The sequence below is a fragment of the Miscanthus floridulus genome, chromosome 18 (genome assembly GCF_019320115.1).
Source record: "Miscanthus floridulus cultivar M001 chromosome 18, ASM1932011v1, whole genome shotgun sequence".
NCBI lineage: Eukaryota > Viridiplantae > Streptophyta > Magnoliopsida > Poales > Poaceae > Miscanthus > Miscanthus floridulus.
Window position 1 is genome coordinate 59336980 of NC_089597.1, and position 26622 is coordinate 59363601.

General features: G+C 46.5%; 1 pseudogene; it reads right to left on the reverse strand.

The window, feature by feature from the left end:
- LOC136521962 (very-long-chain 3-oxoacyl-CoA reductase-like protein At1g24470) overlaps positions 1 to 26622 on the reverse strand; it is a 90463-nt pseudogene that overhangs the window by 1073 nt on the left and 62768 nt on the right.

A 26622-nucleotide genomic window follows, 5' to 3' on the forward strand; every position in this document is an offset into this window, starting at 1 on the left:
AGTCATCAATAATGCCTCTGGCGCACTGACCGAAATCCTTTCATTTCAGTACATTGAAGCCCTGCGAGGAGGTGAGTTGTACAAGCTAAGCAATTAAAACACATGTACTTTAGGAGTAAATAGATCTAAACAGGTGGAGCAAAACTTTTAGCCCATCTTTTGGGCAAATAGAGCAAAAGGGGGAGGGCTAAAGTTTTGCCATTTAGCACCGAAGAGGCCCAAAACTAGGCTAAAACGCCTGGGGGCGCGAGCCGGACGGCCACTACCCCCGCACCCACCCACCCCGCACTCGGTACCCTATCCATTCCACTGCCCCCGTCGCTCTCGCTCTCTCCCTCCGCGCGAACCCTAGCACCGCCCGCCGCTCTCGTCCTCTCTCCCTCTGCACCAACCCTAGCTCCGCCCTCCGCCGCCGCCCAGATCTAGCTCCTCCTCCCCGGCACCCAGATCTAGCTCCTCCTCCCTGCCGTCCAGCTCCAGCTTCTCCTCCCCCCATCCAGATCCAGATCCGCGTGGCGCAGATGGACGGCTACAATGGCAACGGCTACGACGACGGTGACCGCACTAGGGACTTTCTGTCGCAACCTGATCCGTATTCCCCCGGTGGTGGCTTTGACATGTTCTCCGACATGGCATATCCGTTTCTAGGCTCGAGCGGCCTCAATGATCCCCGGACGGGCATGGCAGCACTCGACTTCAACTCCCATGGCGAAGGGTGGTCCGAAATGGCAGGCTATGAGGTCCTCTTTCGCTCTGGCACGTACGATGGAGGCATCGGCGGCAGCATGGGTCCCCCTCCCATTCGCGTCCATAGTGGCAGTTGAACCCTCGGCTTACGCGCGGCTCGCAGTGACGGTGGAGGAGGCACCATGGCCGGTCATGCCATGTCGTCATCCTCTAGTGGTGGCCATGGCCCTCCCTTGCCTCCTATGAACGTCGGCGTTCATGGCATGAATGGATCTACCTCCGCCATGCCTACCAGTTTGAGGAGCTGCGGTGGACATCGAGGAGCCACGATGAGTGCTATTGCAGTAGACAACTTCAACATCAACCCCGAAGATGCTGCTGAAGACACCGACATCGAAGAGATATTTCTGAATGCTTATGACCCGGTACATTCTCAAACCTTGCAAAATATGCTTGGTGTTGGATTTTGCCATGTTCGTAATGTATTTGCGTATTATGTTTATCCATGGTTTAGGCTAGAACTGACAAGGCAAATTGGTCAGAACCACATAACAAAATTTTGTGTAATTTGTGGGTTGACCAAATTGACAAGGGTAACTGCATCAAAGGAAACATGTCAAAGAGAGGGTACAGGGAGATTATACTTAGGTATAATGCTGCAACCAATTTGGTGCATGATCAGAAGCAGATCGCTAACAGGATTAGGCAACTGAAGGGACTATGGCAATTCATAAGAAGACTGTAGAATGACATTGTCTTAGGCTATAGAGAGGATGGCACGGTTGATGCAACAGATCAATGGTGGAATTACAATACTAAGGTACTTGCAAAACTGCTTGTTTCCTGTCTGACCACAAGTTAGTTGATCACATACTCACTATGGTAAGCACATGTTCTGCAGGGCCACTCAGAATGGAAGAAATGCAGGTGGGAGTGGCCACAATACTTGGATCAAATGGACCAAATTTTCCATGGTGTAGTTGTTGATGGCTCAACCTCATTTGTAGCTGGAACTATGGATGAGGAAGAGGAGGATGCAACTGACGACCTTGAACAAGTACATACTCTAGTTAACATCAGTAGCCACAAGAGAGCACGCAGCACAAGCACCACTGGCTCTAGTTCTCACAAGAAGAGCCCAACACTTAGGGCCATGAACAAGTACATGAGCGACAACGCTAAGATTCAAGCTGAGAGGAATGACATGTTCAAGCAACATTTGAGTGTGAAGCAACAGAGGGAGAATGCCAACAGTGAAAAGATTAGGCTAGTGCAGCTGTTGGCTAGAGAGTGCGGGGTATCTGAGACTGTCCCTGAGTGGTTTGTTGTACACAGGATCTTCAATGAAGAAAATAGTATGGAGTTCTTCCTTGGAATGTCTACAGCAGAAGGAAGGTTGGCCTTCTTGAAGCACTATGCTAGGGTCAACAACCTGATCTAGATTCTATTATCTTAATTTCAGTCTATCATTTGAACTAAGTGTGCCATTTGAACTAAGTGTATCATTTGAACTATGTCAGTCATTGCACTAAGTGTGTCATTTGAACTATATCTGTTATGAATGTGCACTATGTCTGTTATGAATGTGATGACTTTGAATTATGATTGTGATGTGAGCCTGTTTGTCATTTCAATTGTAATATTTTAACATCTAACTGAGCTTGTGATGCATTTATGTGCCAGGATGGTAATTCAACAAGGGATGGGGACAATCCAGATGAGTCAAGTGATGAGGAACTCTTTAGACTTCTTGTTGATGATGACGACAAAGGTTTCCTGGATGGTATGCTTTTGTTTGCTGATCACTATGACAAATACTGCAATAAGGCTAAGAGAAGGAAACCAATGGTAACTGGGTTGCAATGGGTAGAGAGAACTCTAGAAGATAGAAAGAGATCCTACAACATGTTTAGAATGAGCCCAACTATGTTTGATCGACTTCATGATCTTTTGGTTGAGTCATATGGCCTCAAATCAAGCACAAAGAGTACCTCGGTGGAGGCTTTAGTCTTGTTTCTGTGGATGCTGCGAGCACCACAGTCAGTTAGGCAAGCTAAGGATAGATTTGAGAGATCACTAGGCACAGTTCACAACAACTTCAAGAAAGTCTTGCAATGTGTGGTTAAGCTAGCTGTAGACATAATTAAGCCAGTTTTCGGTGCAGAAAGTGACCAACATGTAAATATTTGTTGTTTTGCCGTACGTTGTGATTGGAGGTGGCCTAGCACTCAATGACATATGGTTTATACTGGTTCAGGCAACGTGCCCTACGTCCAGTTTGAGTCGGTCGGTGACTTTATTCCTGAGCCCAGGTGCTCGAAGTTTGCTGTGGGGTTACAAACAAGAAGGAGAAATATGGGGGGTACAAGAGATCCGGCCAGGCTCCAGTCGGAAGGGCCGAGAGCGACAGGAGCTCTGCTATGAGCTAAGTGTTCAAGCGTGTGCTTGTGGTTCGAACCTGGCGGTTCTGTGGTTATGAACTAGTGAACTTGGTCGATCTAATGATTCTGGATTTTCTTGGATGAACTGGCTTAACTTAGTCTCCTGGGAGAGAGCACGTCCCCTTTTATAGATGAAGGGGATGGGCTTACAAGTGAGAGGGAGAGAGTACGTATGCTTCTAAGCCTTGTTGCCCACGCCGGTGGGTACATGATGATGGTAGGCGCCCACAATACTATTGGTTGTCGGATGTACGTGGGAGGCTACGTCGTTTTGTGCGGGTGTGGCAGATGTCGGTACCTGCTATACTGTTGACGCCCAAAGGCATGTGAGGAGTTTCACCATGTTCACTTGGTATGGTAAATGCCGATGCCCACAACACTGTCGATGCCCAGAGGCATGTGGGGGGCCTTACCGTATGGGAGTTAATGGTGCCCACAATACTGTAGGGAAAATGTCAGCGCCTACAACACTGTTTGTGTCAGGGCGGTTGTAGAGTACTATTCCTCTAAGTTTATAGGGTACGGTCCCTGGTACCATGGTTTGACTTGTGCGCCTTGCCTTGCTTTCTCCGTCCATTACATGGTCTTTTCCGAGCGGGCGTCCCCGGTCGGTTGGTCCTAGTCCGCTCTGGTTGCGCCAGTCGGAGAAGAGCAGTGAGCAGGGTCTTTGTATACCCCAGTCAGAGACGTGGGGTCAGAGTCAGAGGTAGTGCTTTGCCATGCCTTTCGGTCGGAGGGACCGTCCGGAGGTGGGCTCGAGACCGAAGTAGGCGCTCCGATCGAAGAGGTGGGCCGGAGTCGGAAGGCGGGTGCCGTTCCTCCTTGGCCAGACCTTCCGGTCGTTGATTGGATTGCCTATCTAGCCTATTGTTCAGTCACTTGGGTTGGCCCATGAGTTGCGCATTTGTCTGCTTGAGCCGAGCCTTTGTTGGGAAGCCGGTCCGCGAGGGACCCTGGGTTTATGAACACGACAGGAGCCCCCAAGCAATTTGGGTAGAATCGTCTGGGGGATTTTTTCCTCGATGGTGGGTGCGCGCGAGTGCACCTGCGGGTGTAGGCCCCGAGCCCCTGGGCGGTTCGGGAAAAACTATCTATGGGATTTTTCGTGTTGCCAGTGGGGGAGGTTTTTGTTTTGTCCACGGGTGTAGCCCTCGAGCCCCTGGGTGATTTGGGCAGAATCGTCTGGGGGTGTTTTGTCAACGGGCGTGTGTGCGTGCTTTTTAGTCGAGACAGGATTGTCAACCAAGGCATCATTGCGTAGTCGTGGCATTTAGCTTTTTGGGGATCGGGTGAGACAGAGCTCACGAATCCTGGCATCGATGCACGCCGTGGGATCGGGTGAGGCAGATAGTTAAGGGATTAAATGAGATGGAGCTCGTGGGTCCTGGCGTAGGTGCGCACCGTGGGATCGAGCGAGTTGGAGTCATGGATCCTGGCCTTGGTGCTGCCTGTGCAGCTAAGGCGGTTTAGTATAGGGATTGGATGAGATGGAGCTCACTGATCCTGGCGTTGGTGCACGCCATAGGATCAGGCGAGTCGGAGTCATTGATCTTATCCTTGGTGTAGTCTATGCAGTTGAGGTAGTTAGTTAGTTAGTTTAGGGATCAATTGAGATGGAGCTCGCTGATCCTAGCGTCGGTGTGTGCCATGGGACCAGGCGAGTTGGAGTCGTGGATCCTGATGGGGCGAGTTTGGGGTCACAGACCCAGGCATTTTGGAGTGCAGTCGAAGCATAGCTGGATGGGGCGAGTTCAGGGTCACAGACCTAGATAGTTTTGGAGTGCAATCAAAGCATAGCCGGATGGGGCGAGTTCGGGGTCGTAGACCCAGGCATTTTGTGTCTTGAGCCCCCCAGCCCCGTTGGGCTTTAGTAGGGGTCGATTTGAGTTGTGTGCATTACCCCGTCCTCGGTTCCTCACAACCGAAGGGGCTGAGTTTTGTCACTTGTCCCGATCGCTCGGGCTCGAGTGACACGCTCGGTGAGTTTGCTAACAGGTATGATCGAGTGGAATCTGGGTCCGTCGTTCATGACAGGGTCGGCATAGCCCTCTTGTGACATTCCACTGCTCCTTTACCTACAACCCGACAGATGCCTGGGTCATTTTGGAGACCGACCCGGGTGGCCTAATGGCCTCCCCTCGATGGAGATTCTATGGGCTTAGCAGAGGCTTAGGATCGAATGAGAAGGTTGAGATGACCCTGTCTGCCAGACTGGGCGAGGGCCACACGGGGCTCATCTGCATTTTTCTCCCCTGGCTCTGTTTGACGTGGGGCAGCCTCGAGCCCTTCATGGGCCAGCCTTCAAACCTCGGTCAATTGTTGCTCATGTCGAATGAGGCAACTGCCACTTTGTGACGCAACACGGAGCATTGTGATGCATCTCGCTGCATGTGCGATGCTTAGTTCCCGAGCCCCCGGACGGTTTAGGACCCAAATCGTCCGGGGGGCACGGGCATATGGAATGGATGCGCGTATGGATGTATGAAATGATTATAAAGAAAATAGCGGGGGTCGGTAGTGTTACCTTGATGACTCGAGTGATAGGGTTTGAAAAGCTCTAGTCAAAAATGTTCGAATGGGACCCATGCTCGTCGTTCATGATGGAGTTGGCATGGCCTACATGGGGCATCCTTTCACTCCCTACCTATCTCTCGGTGTGTTTCCTAAGCCATTTGATCGACTTAAGAAGCCCAACGGTCTCTCCTGGCGGAGATCTCATTTTGGGTTTTTCCTAAGTCCTGCCTAGGGATGCGGGGGGTGCTTGTGTGTGGTAGTGCTTTGGTTCTTGTGCCTGGCGTGTGGTAGTGGCTGGCGTGTGGTAGTGGTGGGCCATACCTAGGATAGAGCCTTTCCATCGGGCAGGGCACGTCTCATCGGCCAGGGCGCGTCTCATCTGCATTAAATGGGAAAGAGAGAGGGTTTTTCGCTCCACCATTTCGTCTTTCCTGATCGGCGTGCCCTCCCCTAACTGGTGTACCCTTTTCCTTAAGTAGGAGAATGGAGAAGGGTTTGCCCTATTCTTTTGCCTATTCCTCATCTGCCGCCTCCTTTCCTTTTCCTTCTTGCCGAAAGCGTTCTTGAGAGCCACGACAGTTTCTAGGAAAGAAAAGGGAGAGAGCAAGGGAGAAGAGAAAAACTCACAAATCCTTTTGTGATCCCAGAGCGAAATGTCAGACTAGAGGTCGTCCACTGTGAGGGAGTCGATGTTGAAGGCCTTCGCCACGAAGGGGTTTCTACCGCCGAAGGAGGTGCCGCACTGGAGGGCTCCCGGGAGAGAGGAGTTCCCACAACCTTGGCCTGATGAGGTGGTTTCCTTTCTCACCTTCAATGAGCATGGGTTAGGATACCCCGCACACTGGTTCCTGCATGGGCTCCTCAATGAGTGGGGTCTAGAGCTGTAGCACCTTAATCCGATGGGGGTGCTGCACATCGCCGGCTTCGTCACCGTCTGCGAGGCTTTCCTTGGGATGGAGCCGCACGCGGACGTCTTTCAGCGGCTATTCTCTAGGAGAGCTTTGATGGCAGGGAATCCGGCCAAGGTCGTGCCGGTGGGGGGTTTCGCCCTACAGAGGAAACGGAGCACGGGAGGCTCGTATCCCACGTACATCCCCTGCGACTCCAACCAGGGGTGGCACGGGGAGTGGTTTTATATCAGGAATCTGGCAGAAGTGTCGTTCCCGACGTTCACTGGTGGGAGGCCAGAGAAGCAGGATAGTTGGTCGTGGGGTTGTGCCCGTTGGGAGAAGAAGAAGGTGGAGATTATCGAGGAGGAGCTCCAGAAGCTCATGCAGTGCGGCCTTGACGGGGTGCGGTTGTTCCACACCCTCTACCGCCATCGGGTTGCGCCGTTGGCGGAGAGGACGCAACCTATGTGGAAGTACAATGGCCCATCAGACCTAGACCGTGCATCGCTAGAGGAGCTACCAGATGATGAGGTCTGGAGTTGCCTTAGCTGGGTGCTGCAGGTGAAGCCCAAAGAGAGGGTCGAATGGAAGCCCGCACCTTTCAACTCTGTGATCGTGTCCAGATTGGTATGCTCCTTTCTATTTTGTCCGTGCTTCTTCCTCTGCTTTCATTTTTTTTATTTTGAGCCACTCGTTCCATAGGGGCTTGGAGTTTATAAGTCCCGGCCGCACCTTCCCAAGGGACCAGAGGGAATGGCCCGGCAGGTCACCCAGAAGGAGGCAGCAGATGCCAGGAAGAAGAAGAGAACTAGGGAGGTTCGACAGAAGCGAGAGAAGGAGCAGAAGATCACCCGGCGTGTGAAGGCCGGGTAACATAGGAGGGACGTCGAGTCGGAGCTCGCGTCAGAGGATCCCACGATGTGGATGACATGGTTTTCTCCGAGGAGGAGGAAAGTCGGGAGGTCGTTGTGACCTTGGCGGAGCATCGCGACCCTGTGTCGATGTTCGCTGGTGATGAGCAGGAGGCGAAGAGGCACGCTGTGGTTCCTGTGCTGAGGAAGCATGCGGTGAGCATAGACGTCGTCGATGAACAGGAGGCAAAGCGGACGCGGTCACCGTGCCCCTTGGTGGCATTGTTGGTCCCGTCCTCGCCTGCCATGGACGCGACCGAGCAAGCCAGATGGTCCGAGGAGCGGGCTGGCACCCATGCATCGCTGAGACCGGTGCTGACGCGCAACTCGTAGCCAGAGGATGCCCCACCTGTTGCCCTGGTCGGGGAGTCCTGAGCCGAGGGTCGCGGTGACCCGTAGGCTGGGCAGGAGCCGATTGGGACGACTCCGCCCTCGACTGAAGTGATGGGGCGCGGGTCGTAGCCTTGTTGCGGTCCTTGACCTGCAGGCCCGTTGATGTCGGGTCTTGCCTTCAGAGTCATGTCGCTTACCTTGTGGTATATTTTTCTTTGTTTCTTTTGCTGTTGAGTCTTTTTGGAGTGTGACTTACCTGCACTTTTTTGTTAGTGGCCGGGCGATGACAGGGTTGAGCATTGCCCCAACTCCCATGTAGGAGACTTGGAGGCCCACCTTGTAGTGTGTCGCGGTGAGTGGTGGGGGGGGGATAGGGTGGCGGCGGTGAACCCTTCCCTTCCAGGGGTGGTGCCCCCCGGGTCGGTTGCTGGTATGGTGGCAGCGGCGGTGTCGACATTGGCAACGATCCTGGTGCTGACAGCGGAGGTCGCGTTGGAGGTAACTCTCGTAGCCCATCCTCCACCAGCTATGGTGGAAGAGGAGAGGGAGACCAAGCTCCCTACCTCGCCAGATGGAGGGCTACATGGCTCACCCTTGTGGTCGAAGCCAAAGACGCTAGGGGGACACATGGCCAGGACGGAGTCAAAACATTCGGCGGTGGCCCACGCAACTGAGGTGGTGGATATCCCATCCAACGATGAGGTTGATGACATCGTCGTAGGAGCTGGTGGAAGTTCAGTTGGAGGCTAGGCCCACCGGTGGGCTACCGGATGGTGACCTAGAGTGGCCCTGCCCCGAGGACCCAACAAAGGTGTGGTTCATCCTTTGGGATTCCCAGGAGTGTTAGCTCTAGGATATCCTTGGGGGGAAAGGGCTCACCACGATGTCTAAGCTCGCCAACCTATCTGTGAAGCTCGAGGACACCCAGGAGCGGGTTAAGTCCGCCTAGCAGTTAGTCGAGGTCGAGCTGTAGCTCGCCACGGAGGTGAGTTTCCTGTATTTGTCCTTGACCTCTGAATCTCTTGTTGGTTTCCTCAGCATGCTTGTTTTCATAGGGTCTAAAAGAGATGTCATCCCGCAAGTCTCGCTTCCTCTGGATGGAGCATGCCCGGGTGGCTGAGCTTGAGCGTTAGCTAGAGTCCACCCGCCATGAGTCCTAGGACTGGGCAGCTGAGGTGACCGTGGTGCGGGCGGAGGGGCAGCGTGTAGTAGAGAGGGTGACCGCCGCCGAGTGGGGGCTTGAGGCAGTAAAGGCCTGCTAGGCAGGGTTGCAGACATCCCTAGCGAACACCGAGGCAGTGCTCCAAAAATCCTTGGAGACCCTTGAGTCGGAGCGGAGCGCCTTGGTGTCAGAGCGGAATGCCCTAGAGTTGGCGTGGAAGGCCCTAGAGTCAGAATGGAAGGCCCAGTCGGAGGCAGACCGAGAAATGCTCGCGCTTCAGGGCTAGGTGATGGGGACAGAGGAGGCGAGCGCCTAGCTATGCGAGCTAGTGGCCCAGTAGGCGGAGGAATTCTCCACCCTTGAGAACTTCCACATTGGTACATACCTTTTCTGCTTTTCGTTGTGTTGGTTTCTTCCTTCAGCCTGTTTCTGAGCTTGTCGCCCTTCTTTTAGAGCTAGGTAGAAAGGTGAATCGCTGGAGCGGGACCTAGAGACGGTCAAGGTGACTTTCAGCCGTAATGCAGAGGAGCTAGCCAAGTCCCATGTAGAGCGACGTGCTCTCGAGGGGGAACTTGACTAGATCCGCAACGTTGCCCAGCTTGTTGTCTCAGATGTCTTTGGGTCAGCACCAAGCACTAGCGCGCCCACCGTCCAGCTGGTGGAGGTCCCCAATGCGGTCTGAGACCTTATCACAAGTGGGTTGTTCTACAGAGATTCGGGGGTGTTGACCTCGGTGGCGACATACCACTCGAACCTGGACTTCACCACTATCTGTAGTGGGTATGCTGATGGCTTGAGCACGGAGGACATCCAATCTCTCGGGGAGAGCTTGCTGTCGCATGCAAGGTTGGTGGCAGAGCAAGTCTCTACGTAGTGGGTGATGGACGTCCACCGTGAAGACATGGCCAGAAGCGTACGTCGGTGGGACGTTGCCCAACCTACAGATGGCACGGAGCCTGGGTCGGAGGTGGACATCGCCCCGGCCTTGACCGAGCGGAATGTCTTCCCGCCGGGGGGGGGGGGGGTGAGCAGCCCTATCCTTCGCCGGTCGCACCGACAGCAGATGCCGCCGAGCCGCCCCAATAGCTTGTAAAGTATAAGTAGTATAGTAGATGTAAAAAGTTTAAGTTTGTGGGGAGCCCCCGTGTAAATGTTCTTGTGTACTTAATGACTACAGTCAGTTTTGTTTTTTGTGATGGGGTCACTCCATTCGGGGAAGCTTGTCCCTTTCGTTCCTTAGTTTTCCCTTAGCATAATTTTGTTTTTTATTCTTTTTTTCTCGTACTTGCCCATTTGTCCCATAGGCTACAACCTTGGGAGCCCAGGGCATGGCCCATGAGGCTCAGCTGCTTGTAGCCATTGGTAAAGACAGGGTGCGATTGGTCGGAATGTTTTGATACAAAGCTACGTAGGTAAATTAGAGGAATGAACTACCCTTTTGTTCAGGTAGGAAGGAGTTTCACCATATGATAGCCAACAAAAAAGATAGGTAGTAGTGCACCCTTGTGGAGCCCCTGAGCGACTGAAAGCTCTAGTTTGGTTTTGGTTAATTGATGAAACCCTAAGTGCTAACCTAGTGTATCAAAGTGATCATGAGATAGGTAGCACTACTCCAAGTGATGAAGCAATGACAAAGATCATGACAATGGTGATGGCATGGTTATGATCAAAGGCTTGAATTGGGAAAAGAAGAAAGAGAAAAACAAAAGGCCCAAGGCAAAGGTATAAAATGTAGGAGCCATTTTGTTTTAGTGATCAAGACACTTAGCGAGTGTGAACACATTTAGGATAGATAGCTGTACTATTAAGAGGAGTGAAACTCGTATCGAAATGCGGTTATCAAAGTACCACTAGATGCTCTAATTCATTGCACATGCATTTAGGATCTAGTGGAGTGCTAACACCCTTGAAAATATTTGTGAAAATATGCTAACACATGTGCACAAGGTGATACACTTGGTGGTTGGCACATTTGAGCAAGGGTGAAGGAGATAGAAATGAAAGAAGGTCGGTCTTGCTATTTTACAACTGACCAGATGCTGGTCTCAGGGGGATCGGTGCGTCCGGTCAGGCATGGTAGTGATAACCTGGAGTCGGTCATGTGACCGGACGCTGGGCCTCTGACTGACCGGACGCTGGAAGGCAGCGTCCGGTCAGAGCTGACGTAGCTGCACAAAAATCAGGGTAACTGACCAAACGCTGGCTATGTCCGGTCAAGTGCCACCGGACATGTCCGGTTGAAGAAAACCAGTTTTGGAACCTTACTGTAAACGATCGAACGCTGGGGGTTCAGCGTCTGGTCACTTGTGCCGGAGCATCCGGTCAACTGTCGACCATTGTGATCTGGCGATCACAGTTAAATGAAGATTGACACGTGGCTAGCATCGGGCGACCGGACGCTGGGTTCAGCATCTGGTCAATATGACCGGAGCATCTGGTCACCCCGACCAGTGCCCAGTGAAGGGGTACAACGGCTCTATTTCATGGGAGCTTCTATTTAAGCCCCATGGCCGGCTCAAGCTCACTCTCTTGCACATTTTTCATTGACATAGCAATCTTGTGAGCTTAGCCAAAGCCCTCCCACTCATCTCCATCATTGATCAATCATCTTTGTAAGATTGGGAGAGAATCCAAGTGCATTGCTTGAGTGATTGCATCTAGAGGCACTTGGTATGCGTGTTGCGCTATGGATTTCGCTTGTTACACTTGGTGGTTGCCACCACCTAGATGGCTTGGTGTAGCGGTGGAGGATCGGCACGAGTTGGTGATTGTCCGTGGCCATCTCCAGTGATTGTGAGGGGAGTTGTACCTTCCCCGGTGGAGTGCCGAAAGGTAACTCTAGTAAATTGCTCATGTCATTGAGTTACCTCACTTGTGGGTAGGTTCTTGCGGTGTCCAATCATGTGGACAAGGTTTGTGAAACACCTCTTAGCCACCGAACCACCAAGTGTTGGTCGACACAACGGGGACTAGCATGTTGGCAAGCACGTGAACCTCGGGAGAAAATTGGTTGTCTCTTGTCATTTGTATTCTCCCGGTGATTGGCTTAATCTTCATCTTGTGATTGGTTCATTCCTCTACTCGGCGGTATAATCATCCTACTCACTCATTTACATTCTTGCAAACTAGTTGTAGCAAGCTCTTTAGTGTAATTAGAATTGAGAGCTTGCATTGTTATTCAAGTTCATCTAGCGAGTAGGATTGCAAGTGGTGTGTCAAGTGATCATTGCTACTAGAATTGTTGGATAGGTGGCTTGCAACCCTTGTAGAGCTAGAGCAAGTTTGCAATTCGCCATTTGTCATACTAATCAAATTGCTCTAGTTGATTTATAGTTTTTAAATAGGCTATTCACCCCCCTCTAGCCATATTAGGACCTTTCAAGTGGTATTAGAGCTATGGTCACCGTTTGATTGAAGGCTTAACAACCTCGGTGTCAAATTATGGCTCAAGTTGTGTTCAACCATGTGAGGGGCAAACCACCGTTCTTTGATGGCACATGCTATGATTATTGGAAGAGAAAGATGAGGATGTATCTTGGTTCAATCAATGATCAAGTATGGGAGATGACCGAGAATGACTATGCTATCATTGATCCTGATGACCCCACCAACCAAGACAAGACCAATAAGCAATGCAATACAATGGCTCTCAACACCATATACAATGCCATTGATTCCAAGGTGTTTGAGCAAATCAAGGATTGTGAAAGGGAAAATAAGGTGTGGAAGAGATTGGGGGAAACATATGAGGGCACACCGGCAGTGAAGAGTGCCAAGTTGTATATCTCAAGGATAAATTGACAAGCTTCAAGATGAAGGAAGATAAGAGCATTCCGGAGATGTTCCATCGTTTTCAAGTGATTGTCAATGATTTGAAAGCATTGGGAGAGAAGATCAAGGATGATGATGTCTCTCATCGGTTCTTGATGTGCCTACCTCCAAGATTTGAGATGTTGAGATTGCTCATCATAAGAGGAGGATTAAAGGAGATTACCCCTAACCAAGTACTAGGTGATGTTATGACCCAAGAGACATACCGTGTGGAAAGGGAGGGGGATGACAAGGATGACAAGAAGGAAGAAGAAGACAAGAAGAAGAAGAGTATAGCATTCAAGGCTAGCTCATCATCATCCAAGAACAAGGGCAAGTCCAAGAAAGAATCAAGTGATGATGATGATCTTAGTGATATTGATGATGAAGCTATGGCCCTCTTTGTCCGCAAGATGGAAAAATTAATGAAGAAGAAGGGCTATGGTGCAAGAAAGAGAAGATATCACACCAAAAGCAAAGAATATGTGAGAATATGCTACAATTGCAAGAGCCCCGATCACATTATAGCAAATTGTCCCTACAATAGTGATAATGTTGAGGATGAGAAGAAGAAGCACAAGAAAGGTAAAAATGAAAAGGAGAAGAAGGAGAAGAAGGAGAAGAGAATGACCTTCCAAAATAAGAAGGGTGGAGGCTATGTAGTCACTTGGGATAGTGATGGCTCATCAGATAGTGATGACTCTAGTGATAATGGCAAGAAATCTATCAAGAAAGCACTAGCAAGCATCACCATCAACAACAAGCCCTCCATCTTTGACACTCCATCGACATGTCTCATGACAAAGCCTGCCAAGGTAAAATATGATGAGAGTGATGATGATGAATGTGAAAGTGACTCATGTAGGAATGATAATGATGATGAGGAGTACATGAAGGAGGAGCTCTTGGACATGTGTGAGCAAGTGCACGCTTGCAATGAGATGAAGAGAAAGGAGTGCAAAGAATTGTGCAAGAAAGTAAAATTTCTTGAGCAATCCCTTGATGAGCTCAATGCTACTCATGAGAGGCTAATGGAAGCCCATGAGAAGCTTGGAAAAGCTCACTCTAAGCTTGAAAAGGCTCACTCATCTCTCATTGAGCAAGTCAAAGTGAAGGAAACCGAGAAGGAGCAAGTGATCATATCATGTGATGTGGGACTAACATGTGATCTTATTAATGAATCTTTTCATGAGTCCATTTTAGTTGCTCCCACTAACCCCTCTTGTAGCACTACCACTTCCATTTCACCTTTGAGTGATGGAATGACTTGTGATGCCTCACTAAAAGTGGAAAATGAGACCCTCAAGAAGGAGGTGAATGTGCTCACTCGCGCCATAGGCAATGCCTATGGTGGAGAGGCCCACTTGCTAAAGTGCTTGGGTAGCCAAAGGTTTTCTCTCAACAAAGAGTGATTAGACTATACCCCTAAGAAAGGCAAGGCGGCCTTTGTCACTCCCAAAGCTAGCTTTGTGAAGGGCAATGGTCGGTTTTGCAATAGATGCAAGCAAGTTGGGCATATAGAGCAAAATTGCAAGACTAACAAGAATAAGCTACCTAATGTATCCTCAATCAAATTTGATTCTTGTTACATGCTTGTTAAGGGTGCCAATGGTGTGAAGGCTAAATTCATTGGTACACCAATTGTGGGCCCAAAGAAGAAGGCTATTTGGGTACCAAAGACTTTGGTAACTAACCTTCAAGGACCCAAGCAAGTTTGGGTACCTAAAAGGAATTGATCTTCTTTTGTAGGTCAATTATAAAGCCAGAGGAAGGCATTGGGTTCTTGATAGTGGGTGCACACAACACATGACCGGTGATCCAAGAATGTTCAATTCAATCAATGAAAACAAGAGCAATGGGATTGATAGTATCACATTTGGTGAAAATGGCAAAGGCAAGGTCAAAGGGCTTGGTAAGATTGCAATATCCAATGACTTGAGCATTTCCAATGTGCTACTAGTAGAGAGCTTGAACTTCAACCTTTTGTCTCAATTGTGTGATCTTGGTTTTAAGTGCATATTTGGTGTGGATGATGTAGAGATTATAAGTGTAGATGGCTCTAACTTGATATTCAAAGGATTTAGATATGAGAATCTATACTTGGTTGATTTCAATACTAGAGAAGCTCAATTGTCAACATGTTTGATCACAAAATCTAGCATGGGTTGGTTATGGCATAGAAGGCTTGGTCATGTTGGAATAAAATAATTAAACAAGTTAATCAAGCATGACTTAGTTAGAGGCTTGAAAGATGTCACTTTTGAGAAAGATAAGCTATGTAGTGCATGTCAAGCCAGAAAGCAAGTTGGTAACACATATCCTAAGAAGAGCATGATGAGCACATCTAAGGCATTTGAGTTGATGCACATGGACTTGTTTGGACCAACCACATACACTAGCATTGGTGGAAATAAATATGGATTTGTGATTGTGGATGATTTCACTAGATACACATGGGTATTCTTTCTTGTTGACAAGAGTGATGTGTTTGCAACATTCAAATCCTTTGTCAAGGGCATTAACAATGAGTTTGAAACAACCATCAAGAAAGTAAGAAGTGACAATGGAAGTGAGTTCAAGAACACAAGAATTGATGAAGCGTGTGATGAGTTTGGAATTAGACATCAATTCTCGGCCAAGTATACTCCTCAATCAAATGGCTTAGTTGAAAGGAAGAATAGAACTTTGATTGACATGGCAAGATCAATGTTGAGTGAGTATAATGTGAGTCATTCATTTTGGGCCGAAGCAATCAACACGTCTTGCTATTATAGCAACTGACTCTATTGTCACCCCATGATGGAGAAGACACCTTATGAGCTTTTGAATGGAAGAAAGCCCAACATAGCATACTTTTGGGTTTTTAGATGTAAATGCTACATATTAAAGAAAGGCACTAGATTAAGCAAGTTTGAAAAGAAATGTGATGAAGGTTTCTTGCTTGGTTACTCCACTACTAGCAAGGCTTATAGAGTTTGGAATTTGGCTAGTGGTACTCTTGAGGAGGTTCATGATGTGGAGTTTGATGAAACAAATGGTTCCCAAGAGGAAGGTGAAAATCTAGATGATGTAAAAGGCACTCAATTGGTCAAGGCAATGAGAAACATGGACATTGGTGAGTTAAGGCCTAGAGAGGTGATTGATATTGAAGATAACAAGAATAAAGTGCTTTCTAACTCAAATGTGCAAGCTAGTGGTTCTCATGATCAAATCCGAGCAAGCACTAGTGATGGCAATGTGCAAGATCAACAACAAGTGGCTAGTTCATCATCTCAACCAAGTGATCAATCCTATGCTAGCAATCAAGTGCAAGTGCTTCAACCAACCAATGTTGCAAGAGATCATCCATTGGACACTATCATTGGTGATATTTCAAGAGGTGTGCAAACAAGATCAAGATTGGCTTCATTTTGTGAGCATTTCTCATTTGTGTCATCCATTGAACCTAAAAAGATAGATGAAGCTTTGAGGGATATTGATTGGGTCAATGCCATGCATGAAGAGCTAAACAACTTCACAAGAAACCAAGTATGGGAGTTAGTTGAGAGGCCTAAGGATCATAATGTGATTGAAACCAAGTGGGTCTTTCGGAACAAGCAAGATCAAGATGGGATAGTAATAAGGAACAAAGCAAGATTAGTGGCTCAAGGTTACACTTAAGTTGAAGGTCTTGACTTTGGAGAAACATATGCCCCGGTTGTAAGATTGGAAGCAATTAGGATCTTGTTAGCCTATGCTTGTGCCCACAACATCAAGTTGTACCAAATGGATGTGAAGAGTGCATTTCTCAATGGGTACATCAATGAGCTTGTGTATGTTGAGCAACCTCCTGATTTTGAAGATGGAAAGAAACCCAACCATGTTTACAAGTTGAGAAAGGCTTTGTATGGATTGAAACAAGCACCAAGAGCATGGTATGAGAGATTGAGGGATTTCCTACTCTCTAAGGGATTCAAAATGGGAAAGGTTGACACCACTCTCTTCACCAAGAAGCTTGGAAATGACTTGTTTGTAATGCAAATCTATGTTGATGATATCATATTTGGGTCAACAAATCAAGATTTTTCTGAAGAGTTTGGCAAGATGATGGCAAGTGAGTTTGAGATGTCCATGATTAGAGAGCTTAGTTACTTCCTTGGTCTTCAAATCAAGCAAATGAAGAATGGCACATTTGTGAGTCAAGGCAAGTACATCAAGGACATGCTCAAGAAGTTTGGAATGGATGTTACTAAAGCTATTAGTACACCAATGGGGACAAGTGAAAGCTTGGATAGTGATGCTAGTGGCAACATGGTGGATCAAAAGATGTATCGGTCTATGATTGAAAGCCTACTCTATATGACCGCATCAAGACCGGATGTGATGTTTAGTGTATGCATGTGTGCTAGATTTCAAGCCTCACCAAGAGAAAGTCATTTGAAGGCAACAAAGAGAATATTGAGGTACTTGAAGCATACACAAAATGTTGGATTGTGGTATCCCAAAGGAGCAAGATTTGAGTTGATTGGATATTCGGACTCCGATTATGCGGGATGCAAAGTTGAGAGAAAGAGTACATCGGACACATGTCAACTATTGGGAAGATCACTTGTGTCTTGGTCATCAAAGAAACAAAATAGTGTAGCACTTTCAACCGCCGAAGCGGAGTACATTTCGGTCGGTAGTTGTGCTCAATTACTTTGGATGAAGGCTACTTTAAGTAACTTTGGAATTAGATTCAAGGAAGTGCCATTGCTATGTGACAATGAGAGTGCCGTAAAGCTCACCAACAACCCGGTTCAACACTTAAGAACAAAGCATATAGATGTCCATCATCACTTCATAAGAGATCACCAACAAAAAGGGGACATTTGCATTGAGAGTGTGGGCACCAAAAATCAACTTGCCAATATCTTCACCAAGCCACTTGATGAAAAGAGGTTTTGCAAGCTAAGGAATGAATTGAACATACTTGACTTCTCCAATATGTGTTGATGCACCCCCAAATTTATATGACATGCCTCTCCTTCGAGCAATCCAAGGTAAAAGTTGATTGGCATGGCATACATCCTTGCTAAGGACATGATTTGTGCATCTAGACATATTTCACATTTGAATAGGCTCATTCATTAAAATCAAAAGAATTTGTTGCATGTATGGTACCACTATTGCTTGTATGTTTGAAATGATCTAGTGGTAGCATATGACATATTTGTGGGCTTGTAAACCTAGTGCTTGATCTATAAAATGAGCTATAAGTGTTTAACTCAACATGGTACAAGATAACCCTTATTTGGAGGTGTGAAGAAGCTTGTCCTTGGATCAAACCGAGTTAAATATCTTTTGCAAGTAATCTAGATTGAACCAAATTGGGAAAATGATCCTCATTTCACATGGTTTCACCCCAACCTATCTATAATTTGAGCTCACCTTTTGTGCTAATTGTTGATATTAATAATCTCAACCTATCTCTACTTTAAACCTTTGTGGTCATTGATGACAAAGGGGGAGAAATAGTGTACAAAGATAGTGAAAAGAAAAGATGAAAAGATAAGGGTGAGATAAAATATGACAAAGGAAGGGGATCAATTAAAGTTTTGAGCATACAAATAGGGGGAGCAAGCTCATGAACTTGTATGGTGCATTTGAATGTGCATTACATATATTTGCTTGCATGGTACAAATTCTTAATTTCAATATCTATGTTTGTGTGGTGTATGCTAGTTGTAGATTTGAATGATGAAATAAAAATCTAGCATGCATAGGTAATCTAATGATTTCATTCCTATGTATTTACAAGTGGTATCTAGCTATCAAGTGGTATCTAACTAAAGTAACTAGACTTATGTTCATTTCATGAAAACTAGACCCTTGCTTGTAATGTTGATCTCATGGGGTTTTGTAGTTTTTATGTATGTCTAGTTACTAATGGTGCTAAGGATGGTATAATGGTGCACTCCGATTGGTATCACGCTTCAAAGGTCCATCTCTTATACCTTAGCATCATTTGGTAGAAATTGTCTCCTATATTTCCTATCTAAGCATATGTGCGAAGCTACAATCCAAACTCTTAGCACATATGTAGGGGGAGCAATTGCTACCATATGGAGTTCATGTAACTTGTCCATATCCTTTACACATGGTAAATATGCTTGGGCAAGCAACATGGATTCAAATGAACTTTAATTCATATCTTTGTATAAGGGTTGCCATCAATTACCAAAAAGGGGGAGATTGAAAGCTCTAGTTTGGTTTTGGTTAATTGATGAAACCCTAAGTGCTAACCTAGTGTATCAAAGTGATCATGAGATAGGTAGCACTACTCCAAGTGATGAAGCAATGACGAAGATCATGACAATGGTGATGGCATGGCCATGATCAAAGGCTTGAACTAGGAAAAGAAGAAAGATAAAAACAAAAGGCTCAAGGCAAAGGTATAAAATGTAGGAGCCATTTTGTTTTAGTAATCAAGACACTTAGTGAGTGTGAACACATTTAGGATAGATAGCCATACTATTAAGAGGAGTGAAACTCGTATCAAAATGCGGTTATCAATGTGCCACTAGATGCTCTAATTCATTGCACATGCATTTAGGATCTAGTGGAGTGCTAACACCCTTGAAAATAGTTTTGAAAATATGCTAACACATGTGCACAAGGTGATACACTTGGTGGTTGGCACATTTGAGCAAGGGTGAAGGAGATAGAAATGAAAGAGGGTCAGTCTCGCTATTTTACAACTGACCGAACGCTAGTCTCAGGGGGACCGACGCGTCCACTTAGGCATGGCAATGATAACCTAGCGTTGGTCATGTGACCGGACACTAGGCCTCTGACTGATCGGACGTTGGAAGGCAGTGTCCGGTCAGAGCTGACGTAGTTGCACAGAAATCAGGGTAATTGACCGAATGCTGGCTGTGTCCGGTCAAGTGCCACCGGACGTGTCTGGTCAAAGAAAACTAGTTTTGGAACCTTACTGTAAATGACCGGACGCTGAGGGTTCAGCGTCCGGTCACTTGTGCCGGAGCGTCCGGTCTACTGTCGACCATTGCGATCTGGCGATCACAGTTAAATGAAGATTGACACGGGGTTCAGCGTCCGGTCACCTCGATCAGTGCACAGTGAAGGGGTACAACGGCTCTATTTCATGGGGGCTTCTATTTAAGCCCTATGGCTGGCTCAAGCTCACTCTCTTGCACATTTTTCATTGACTTAGCAACCTTGTGAGCTTAGCCAAAGCCCTCCCACTCATCTCCATCATTGATCCATCATCTTTGTGATTTTGGGAGAGAATCCAAGTGCATTGCTTGAGTGATTGCATCTAGAGGCAGTTGGTATTCGTGTTGCGCTTCGGATTTTGCTTGTTACTCTTGGTGGTTGCCACCACCTAGATGGCTTGGTGTAGCGGTGGAGGATCGGCATGAGTTGGTGATTGTTCGTGGCCGTCTCCGGTGATTGTGAGGGGAGTCATACCTTCCCCAGTGGAGTGCCGAAAGTTAACTCTAGTAAATTGCTCGTGTCATTGAGTTACCTCACTTGTGGGTAGGTTCTTACGGTGTCCAATCATGTGGACGAGGTTTGTGAAACACCTCTTAGCCACCGAACCACCAAGTGTTGGTCGACACAACGGGGACTAGCATGTTGGCAAGCACGTGAACCTCGGGAGAAAATTGGTTGTCTCTTGTCATTTGTATTCTCCCGGTGATTGGCTTAATCTTCATCTTGTGATTGGTTCATTCCTCTACTCGGCGGTATAATCATCCTACTCACTCATTTACATTTTTGCAAACTAGTTGTAGCAAGCTCTTTAGTGTAATTAGAATTGAGAGCTTGCATTGTTATTCAAGTTCATCTAGCGAGTAGGATTGCAAGTGGTGTGTCAAGTGATCATTGCTACTAGAATTGTTGGATAGGTGGCTTGCAACCCTTGTAGAGCTATAGCAAGTTTGCAATTTGCCATTTGTCTTACTAATCAAATTGCTCTAGTTGATTTGTAGTTTTTAAATAGGCTATTCACCCCCCCTCTAGCCATATTAGGACCTTTCAAGTGGTATCAGAGCCGTGGTCACCGTTTGATTAAAGGCTTAACAACCTCGGTGTCAAATTATGGCTCAAGTTGTGTTCAACCATGTGGGGGGCAAACCACCGTTCTTTGATGGCACATGCTATGATTATTGGAAGAGAAAGATGAGGATGTATCTTGGTTCAATAAATGATCAAGTATGGGAGGTGACCAAGAATGACTATGCTATCATTGATCCCGATGACCCCACCAACCAAGACAAGACCAACAAGCAATGTAATACAATGGCTCTCAACACCATATACAATGCCATTGATTCCAAGGTGTTTGAGCAAATCAAGGATTGTGAAAGAGCAAATGAGGTGTGGAAGAGATTGGAGGAAACATATGAGGGCACACCGGTGGTGAAGAGTGCCAAGTTGTATATCCTCAAGGATAAATTGACAAGCTTCAAGATGAAGGAATATGAGAGCATTCCGGAGATGTTCCATCGTTTGCAAGTGATTGTCAATGATTTGAAAGCATTGGGAGAGAAGATCAAGGATGATGATGTCTCTCATCGGTTCTTGATGTGCCTACCTCCAAGATTTGAGATGTTGAGATTGCTCATCATAAGAGGAGGATTAAAGGAGATTACCCCCAACCAAGTACTAGGTGATGTTATGACCCAAGAACATACCGTGTGGAAAGGGAGGGGGATGACAAGGATGACAAGAAGGAAGAAGACAAGAAGAAGAAGAGTATAGAATTCAAGGCTAGCTCATCATCATCCAAGAACAAGGGCAAGTCCAAGAAAGAATCAAGTGATGATGATGATCTTAGTGATATTGATGATGAAGCTATGGCCCTCTTTGTCCACAAGATGGGAAAATTCATGAAGAAGAAGGGCTATGGTGCAAGAAAGAGAAGAGATCACACCAAAAGCAAAGAATATGTGAGAATATGCTACAATTGCAAGAGCCCTGATCACGTTGTAGCAAATTGTCCCTACAATAGTGATAATGATGAGGATGAGAAGAAGAAGCACAAGAAAGGTAAAAATGAAAAGAAGGAGAAGAAGGAGAAGAAGGAGAAGAGAATGACCTTCCAAAAGAAGAAGGGTGGAGGCTATGTAGTCACTTGGGATAGTGATGGCTCATCGGATAGTGATGACTCTAGTGATGATGGCAAGAAATCTATCAAGAAAGCACTAGCAAGCATCGCCATCAACAACAAGCCCTCCATCTTCGACACTCCATCGACATGTCTCATGGAAAGCCTACTAAGGTAAAATATGATGAGAGTGATGATGATGAATGTGAAAGTGACTCATGTAGGAATGATAATGATGATGATGATGATGAGGATGAGGAGTACACCAAGGAGGAGCTCTTGGACATGTGTGAGCAAGTGCACGCTTGCAATGAGATGAAGAGAAAGGATTGCAAAGAATTGCGCAAGAAAGTAAAATTTCTTGAGCAATCCCTTGATGAGCTTAATGCTACTCATGAGAGGCTAATGGAAGCCCATGAGAAGCTTGGCAAAGCTCACTCATCTCTCATTGAGCAAGTCAAAGTGAAGGAAACTGAGAAGGAGCAAGTGATCGTATCATGTGATGTGGGACTAACATGTGATCTTATTAATGAATCTTTTCATGAGTCCATTTTAGTTGCTCCCACTAACCCCTCTTGTAGCACTACCACTTCCATTTCACCTTTGAGTGATGGAATCACTTGTGATGCCTCACTAAAAGTGGAAAATGAGACCCTCAAGAAAGAGGTGAATGAGCTCACTCGTGCCTTAGGCAATGCCTATGGTGGAGAGGCCCACTTGCTAAAGTGCTTGGGTAGACAAAGGTTTTCTCTCAACAAAGAGGGATTAGGCTATACCCCCAAGAAAGGCAAGGCGACCTTTGTCACTCCCAAAGCTAGCTTTGTGAAGAGCAATGGTCGGTTTTGCAATAGATGCAAGCAAGTTGGGCATATAGAGCAAAATTGCAAGACTAACAAGAACAAACTACATAATGTATCCTCAATCAAATTTGATTCTTGTTACATGCTTGTTAAGGGTGCCAATGGTGTGAAGGCTAAATTCATCGGTACACCAATTGTGGGCCCAAAGAAGAAGGCTATTTGGGTACCAAAGACTTTGGTAACTAACCTTCAAGGACCCAAGCAAGTTTGGGTACCTAAAAGGAATTGATCTTCTTTTGTAAGTCAATTATAAAGCCAGAGGAAGGCATTGGGTGCTTGATAGTAGGTGCACACAACACATGACCGGTGATCCAAGAATGTTCAATTCAATCAATGAAAACAAGAGCAATGGGATTGATAGTATCACATTTGGTGACAATGGGAAAGCCAAGGTCAACGGGCTTGGTAAGATTGCAATATCCAATGACTTGAGCATTTCCAATGTGCTACTAGTAGAGAGCTTGAACTTCAACCTTTTGTCGGTAGCTCAATTGTGTGATCTTGGTTTCAAGTGCATATTTGGTGTGGATGATGTAGAGATTATAAGTGTAGATGGCTCTAACTTGATATTCAAAGGATTTAGATTTGAGAATCTATACTTGGTTGATTTCAATACACATGGTAAATATGCTTGGGCAAGCAACATGGATTCAAATGAACTTTAATTCATATATTTGTATAAGGGTTGTCATCAATTACCAAAAAGGGGGAGATTGAAAGCTCTAGTTTGGTTTTGGTTAATTGATGAAACCCTAAGTGCTAACCTAGTGTATCAAAGTGATCATGAGATAGGTAGCACTACTCCAAGTGATGAAGTAATGATGAAGATCATGACAATGGTGATGGCATGGTTATGATCAAAGGCTTGAACTGGGAAAAGAAGAAAGAGAAAAACAAAAGGCTCAAGGCAAAGGTATAAAATGTAGGAGCCATTTTGTTTTAGTGATCAAGACACTTATTGAGTGTAAACACATTTAGGATAGATAGCCGTACTATTAAGATGTGTGAAACTTGTATCGAAATGCGGTTATCAAAGTGCCACTAGATGCTCTAATTCATTGCACATGCATTTAGGACCTAGTGGAGTGCTAACACCCTTGAAAATATTTATGAAAATATGCTAACACTTGTGCACAAGGTGATACACTTGGTGGTTGGCACAGTTGAGCAAGGGTGAAGGAGATAGAAATGAAAGAGGGTTAGTCTCATTATTTTACAACTGACCGGACGCTGGTCTCAGGGGGACCGGCGTGTCCGGTTAGGCATGGCAGTGATAACCTGGCATCGGTCATGTGATTGGATGCTGGGCCTCTAACTGACCGGACACTGGGAGGCAGCATCTAGTCAGAGCTGACGTAGCTGCAAAGAAATTAGGGTAACTGACCAGACGCTGGTTGTGTCCGGTCAAGTGCCACCAGACATGTCCGGTCGAAGAAAACCAGTTTTGGAACCTTACTATAAACAATCGGACACTGGGGGTTCAGTGTCCGGTCACTTGTGCCTGAGCATCCGGTCAACTGTCGACCGTTGCGATCTGGCGATCATAGTTAAATGAAGATTGACACGGGGTTCAGCGTCCGATCAATATGACCGGAGCGTCCGGTCACCCCGATCAGTGCCCAGCGAAGGGGTACAATGGCTCTATTTCATGGGGGCTTCTATTTAAGCCCTATGGCCAGCTCAAGCTCACTCTCTTGCACATTTTTCATTGACATAGCAATCTTGTGAGCTTAGCCAAAGCCCTCCCACTCATCTCCATCATTGATCCATCATCTTTGTGAGATTGGGAGAGAATCCAAGTGCATTGCTTGAGTGACTGCATCTAGAGGCACATGGTATTCGTGTTGCGCTGCGGATTTCGTTGGTTACTCTTGGTGGTTGCCACCACCTAGACGGCTTGGTGCAGCGGTGGAGGATCGGCATGAGTTGGTGATTGTTCGTGGCTGTCTCCGATGATTGTGAGGGGAGTTGTACCTTCCCCATCGGAGTGCCGAAAGGTAACTCTAGTAAATTGCTCATGTCATTGAGTTACCTCACTTGTGGGTAGGTTCTTGTGGTGTCCAATCATGTGGACGAGGTTTGTGAAACACCTCTTAGCCACCGAACCACCAAGTGTTGGTCGACACATTGGGGACTAGCATGTTGGCAAGCATGTGAACCTCGAGAGAAAATCGGTTGTCTCTTTTCATTTGTATTCTCCCGGTGATTGGCTTAATCTTCATCTTGTGATTGGTTCATTCCTCTACTTGGCGGTATAATCATCCTACTCACTCATTTACATTCTTGCAAACTAGTTGTAGCAAGCTCTTTAGTGTAATTAGAATTGCGAGCTTGCATTGTTATTCAAGTTCATCTAGCGAGTAGGATTGCAAGTGGTGTGTCAAGTGATCATTGCTACTAGAATTGTTGGATAGGTGGCTTGCAACCCTTGTAGAGCTAGAGCAAGTTTGCAATTCGCCATTTGTCATACTTATCAAATTGCTCTAGTTGATTTGTAGTTTTTAAATAGGCTATTCACCCCCTCTAGCCATATTAGGACCTTTCGGCGACCCGGGCCAAAAAGTGTTCGGGTCGGGGTGCTCTTATAGGAGCAAACGCTAAGTAAACAATGGTAAGACTGAAATTTAGTGGAAGTGTTGACACCGTTTTTTGCACATGTCAAAATGATCAGAGTGGGCTATTCGGCAGGAGGAAAGTTACTGTATACGCTGACGGCCGATGAAAATCAGCTTGTAAAGATGGTTGCCGATGAATGGTGGTGATCGATGGAAAGGTTGATTTAGACTCGGGCGTTGCCGATAAGGTTGGAGATGTTATTGTCGATGCCGATGAAGGAAGGCTTGAAAACTGCTGCCGATGAAATAGGGAGTATGCCGATGGAAAGGAGGTCGGTGAGAATTCCATCGTAATTGAGGCGGACAGGGAAATAGATAGGAGTTGATTTCCTTTTCTATATTTAGAGTATGATTCATGTAAGAGTCATGTGTTTCCTTAAATATGGACTTGGTGTCCTAGTCGTATTTGGTTATGTCTCTTTAGATCAGGGTATAAATATAGATTGAGGGGCAATGTAATGAAAAATGAATCAATATCAAAACCAATTTTTACTCCTATTTGCATCTACTTACTTTTCGGTGACTTCGTCAATTTGCATATTTTTCCTTTTTACGAGTTCTCATTGATTCGGCGAGTTGCATTGCTTTAGTGCGACCTTCGACGATTCTCGAGTTCTGCGTGAGTACCTCTTGGCCGTGACTTCTAGGCGTATCACTATTGTTAGGACCAAAGTGCTCGTATCTTCATCCTTGTCGATTAACAGGTCAAATCAACTAGCACGCTTTGGATATCGATTCGGGTATTAGCCCGTTGTGTTTGCAGATCCACTTTTGCATCAACACATCTTTTGGCACGCTCGGTGGGACCAATCAATCCGATCAATATGTTCAATTCTGAGATCGATTCAGGGAACATTATCGCGGTATCAGAAGAAGATCTTAAGGAAGAGCAGAGGCAGGCTATGGAAAAAGGCTGTAGAAGAATACAGGCAGCTTTGTCTGAAATCATTTAGCCTGAACAAGAGTGGACAAGTCATCCAGAAGCAAGATTTGCCATTGCCTCGGCAGGTCACCTTTGACTCCAATCCTGGTAAACTTCAAGAGATGGTTAATTCTGCAGTAAATCATGCTTTGATTAATCATTCCAATGTGCTGTCCAATACTGTTCATAATACTGTGGTTCGAACTCTCAAAGAAGGACAAGCGTCACCGCATTACGTTGGGCCTGCCTATCACCAACTAGAGCCGGCATCTATCAATACTCCATCGGCTCCCTCGGCCATTGTGGGTACAGAAGTTACTTCTCCTCCAGTATCGGCAGGCTTACCTAATATTCAATCTACACCGATATGATCAGATCCGGTA